This window comes from Dicentrarchus labrax, unplaced genomic scaffold, assembly GCF_905237075.1.
Source record: "Dicentrarchus labrax unplaced genomic scaffold, dlabrax2021, whole genome shotgun sequence".
Lineage (NCBI taxonomy): Eukaryota > Metazoa > Chordata > Actinopteri > Moronidae > Dicentrarchus > Dicentrarchus labrax.
The window spans coordinates 11,097,105-11,101,892 of NW_026136711.1; the positions used below are offsets into that span (position 1 = coordinate 11,097,105).

Below are 4,788 nucleotides of genomic sequence, written 5' to 3' on the forward strand. Positions count from 1 at the left end.
CAACCATTTGTAAAAGCTTTTTTGTGAAAACATTTCCACTCTCTTTTTTATGTGCAAATTGAAAATGCACATAACAACAGGTGGATGGAGAAGCACTTATTGAATATTTGATTGTGTTAGACTGTATATATTTACTGTTATTTACATATTGCAACTTGAATCTCACTTTCATATTTTGGCCATCGCTTCCATCAGTAATGACAACGTGCTCACCAAAGAAAATGCTGCAATTTAAGCACACAGGGACATTGATACAACAAAGACCCACAGGAAAAAACACACAAGTGGCCAGACACTCCAGCAGTGGCCAGCAGATCGATCATATTACTGTATGTAATAATCCTTTATTGCACAGGAAAACTGCAGAAGGTGTGTTAGGCTGAACCAGGAAGTTGTGTGTAAACTGTGATTTAGGTTTTCAACAGTGGGTTATGATTTTACAGTTTGCCTTCAGTATGTCTTCTAAATAAATCTGTCTAAACTGGTGGTTTGTTCCTCCTCGCATTCCCAGATTTCAGCCAATAACCTGTGAATACAAGGTACAATTACAATACAAAGATCTAGGGCCCTATCTTGCCGATCTGAAACGCAAGTATCAAACGCAAAACACAAGTAGCTTTGTGGGTGGATCTCGGGCGCTGTTGCTATTATGAATACTTAATTACAATTAAGTATCATCTTACCAAATACATATTGACAACGGTTGTCTTGGGTCACTGTAGGAACCTCCTCAGCAGGCTCAAAAGAAGCAGAGGCCTCCTTAGGGGCAACAGAAACTGAAAAGATTGATAAAAAATGAAAGACAAAAAAGTCAATCTGTATAGAATATACAGTATGTATTGTAACATAAGGCTGCACAGTTAAATCTGGATTCTGAGCCTCCCTTCCCTGCTTAGGCTGCTGCCCCCCGACCCGACCCTGGATAAGCGGTAGAAGATTCTTTGCACTTGAGGATCAAAAGACATAATCTGGAAACAGATCTAACTGACACAAATCTCAGTCTCCTTAACAGAAGAATGGGACAACACATCAGGGAACTTGACTCCATATCTTTGCATTTGTTTAGCATAACAGTAGTTGACATTTGAGCTTATGTAGTGTAAAGATGTTTCTGGTCCTGGAAAATATATTTTAACAAATGTAACAGATCCAAACTGTGGCCTTTTTGGCACCATAGACAAATAGAAAGGAAACAGACATACAGTGGAAAACCCACCCTGTTCGGTGGTCTATGTTTTAAATGTAAAAAAACTGTACATTAGCTGAATTTTAAATACTATGGACACAGTTACTTGTTATTACTCATTTGATTAGGGTAATGACAAGTTATCTTGCAAGACATGAAATACCTGTAGCCGATGCACGTTTTTTCCGTGTCTCTCCACTTCTGCTTCTTTTTAAGATTCGACGTCCATCTGCATCTCTCTCCACCCATCGGACAGTAGGCTTACTGCCTTCAGCAGGTGTAGTGGATGCAGATTTTTTCTTTGCCTCCCTTTCCTTTCATGAAAAAGCGTGCATTGTATGATAACACTGAAATTCAGAACACTTACAAATTGCCACGTTTTAGTATTATCACAAATACTCAAGACTCACTTTATATTCAGCCAGTAACTTTTCTGCTAGGAAAAGAGCATCCGCTGCCTTCCCACTGCCCCGCGGATCAGCCATTTAAGGCAGACGCAGACAAACAGACAGGTAAACAAACAAACAAATATATATATATATATATATATATATATATATATATATTATATATATATATATATATATATATATATATATATATATATATATATATATATATATATATATATATATAGAGAGAGAGAGAGAGAGAGAGAGAGAGAGAGAGTGAGAGAGAGAGAGAGAGAGAGAGAGAGGGGTGTGTGAGCGTGTGTGAGAGAAAGAGAGCGAGTGCAGTAGAGGAGTGGCTCTTAAAAGAGCCGTTGGTTTACTATAGAAAAAGCCAAGGAGAGGTAAAGGTAGGAGGGAATATGGGCTGGAGCTGTTGGACAGAAGAAAATAAAAACATGGTCAATTATCTTGCAGCAAGCCTTTTTGGATTTCACAAAGAGCAAATACTGAATTCTTAGTCATCTTCAACGTGTCAACTTCAAGCATGCTAGCAAAACACAGTGGATATTGTGGACAATACATATCTACAGGATTGTGCGGAATTCCTCAAAATGAATTAAATATGCCATTTAGACAACTTCACTGCAAGATTGTGGCTGCAAAACTAACTTGTTGTAGGAATATGTACATACACAGAGAGGCTCATCTGAGCATTGCACTAGATACTATTTTGTGAGCACTAGATACTAATTATATTATTATATATTAGATAACTAATTCATCTGTAACCTTTTTTGTTACATTCCGCAATTAAATGCCCTGTCCTGCAGTCCGACACTCATTTGTCCTCCTTTTGAGAAAATAACAAAAACAGTCCACCTTCTGACACATTACCTTGTTAGTTTAATACTTATTGGCTTAAAATGTGTGTCAAAATAAGTTATTTCATTGGTTACATTTTCGTGTTGTGACCTATCAACACATGGCTAATTTTAATATTTAAATGAGCCATGTGCTGATTCGCCACAACACTCGATCTGTATCCAACATTAGCTCACTAGAAACGTTTCTTTTTTTTCTTTTTTTTATCATGTCCCTTTAGGGGACAGTTTAAGAAGTCCTCTAATGCTTGTGCACACGTACATATAACGTTAACTTCATAGGCAGGCTAAAACATCATTAGCGCTGTTTAAAAGGACCTTGGCTGACCGGACCTGCTGAAAACGATAAAAAAAAAAAAAAGAGAGAGAGAAGGAAAAAAAAACGGACCTCCGTAAAGTGTCGCGGGGTCATAATTAACATTAACCAAGACTTCCCCTTAATAATTTAAAGCTGAAACATACTTTTATATGACGTTAGTTGTAAAGCTAATTGCTAAAATAGCTAGCGTTTGCTAACCGAGTCCTCCAGTTTAATCTCAAGTTAATAACCTTCAGATCTCTACCGACTCTCATCAAATCCAATAAACATAGTAAGACACATAGGCGGCCTAGAACATATCCAACACAAAGTCATCATAAACAAAAATTAAAATCAGCAACATATCATGGACTTACCTGGTGGGTCGGGATCTGTAAAAATGGCGTGACTGATTTCTTCCTCTGCTCCATGTAGTTGTTGTAATAGTTGTTGACAATGAGTAAATGACTGCCATCTGCTGGTACTGCACGTTCATATTAAGGTGTTACCATGACCGTGTCCTCCACAGGCTAGTGAGATAAAAGGCGTGTGGAGGACACGCAAGGCCCTAGTGACCGGCGTGTGTATTACACGCTTTGGCGTGATACTGGGTTGTTATGCCAGCGGGATAAATGACTCTTGCGCCTGGCGCAAATCTAAAATGGGTTGGTCTGAAGTAGCTACATTAGTCATAGGTGTGGTTTGGGCGTAACGTGCAATAAACCAATCAGAGCGTCATCTCACATTCCCTTTAAAAGCAGGCGCGCTTGTTTCATGGCTGATTGCTATTATAACGGTGGATTGGCCAGGCGCACGCCAGGAGCGGTTCACAGCCGAGGAGACCGACGTTCTCGTCAGAGCCGTAAAATACCGACAAGTGACATTATTGACATGAAATAAATGTAACACAGCCATACTATAAATCCAAATAATGTAACGCAGCTTCGCAGGAAGAACCCCCTGGCCTCGGGAGCAGTGCGCACGGGCCGAGCAGTGCGCAAGGGCCAGCTGAGGAGGGAGCAGCGCAAACACCAAGGTGCAGAGGATCCAGACCCACTACACGCCGGAGGACCACCCGTTCCTGCAGCAAACCGGGTCTGACATGCTGGAGCGGGAGCTGTCCGGGATGCGGCAAAGTATTAATGCCCGTCTTGACCGGGTGGCGATGTTGCTGCTGCCTCTCAGGCGCATCCCCTCAAGTCTGCGCCCTTAAAATAGCATATGAATAAGCGCCACTGACTTTAGACTAGGTTTTTCCTGGTCTGTGGCGGAATTGTTTTCTGAAACAGCAAAATAGCACCAGGGAACATTTGCGCCGGAACATGCCTCCTCTTTTCGCTGAACCGCCGCAAGTTCATTCTCTAATTTAAGGACGTGCGTCGGTGGAGGGAAAATTCCAATGTGCGTCGAGTGCAAAATAGGAATTATACAAGCGCCAGTGTACAAAGTCAGTTGCGCTGAGTGCAAGATAAAGCCCCTAAGGTGTAATGAACTGGGATTATTCCTTAATTCATATTGAAGTTTTGTAACATTCTCTTAACAATTTGCAGTCTTTGCACTTTGGAATGATCAGGAAAGTTCAGGCTAAGGTTGTTAATATCTGTAGTATTTACAGTGGTAGTTCATACATAATACATTCTTATGGATTACCATAACTGCGCAACATACTTTTAGTCATTAAACATAATGAGTTCCCTTTGGATGTTAATCTGAACTACATTTGGAGGCACATGTGCCCTTACATACAGAGTTAAATAACTGGAAACCCTACACATGACTCATGAGAAAAGGCTACTTGACACATACTGAAACAAAAACACAAAAGAGAGTGTAGGTGCAGTAACATGTGCCTTTAGGAAACACCTACATTTATCGATACTGTAGCACAGCTTCATATGCTGTAAGACTAGTACATCTTTAAGTCATAAAGTGATTAAACCCTTTTCATAAAGCTTTTTATGAAATATGAGCCAATAATTATAAGCGGTTCCAGGTATTTCAGCTGTGGATGTTGGTGAAAGAAAGTGGGTG

General features: G+C 40.2%; 1 long non-coding RNA gene across 2 annotated transcripts; it reads right to left on the bottom strand.

The window, feature by feature from the left end:
• Positions 1 to 375: 375 nt before the first annotated feature.
• On the bottom strand, positions 376 to 3,337 carry LOC127371732 (uncharacterized). 2 transcript variants are annotated; one of them, XR_007886436.1, is made up of 5 exons: positions 3,135 to 3,337; positions 1,597 to 2,008; positions 1,350 to 1,500; positions 684 to 776; positions 376 to 526 (listed from the first exon to the last, which is right to left on the bottom strand). It is a non-coding gene; the product is annotated as an uncharacterized LOC127371732 (long non-coding RNA). The 2 variants fall into 2 exon arrangements; XR_007886435.1 differs by lacking the exon at positions 3,135 to 3,337 and having other exon boundaries at positions 1,597 to 2,643.
• Between the last annotated feature and the right edge of the window lie 1,451 nt (positions 3,338 to 4,788).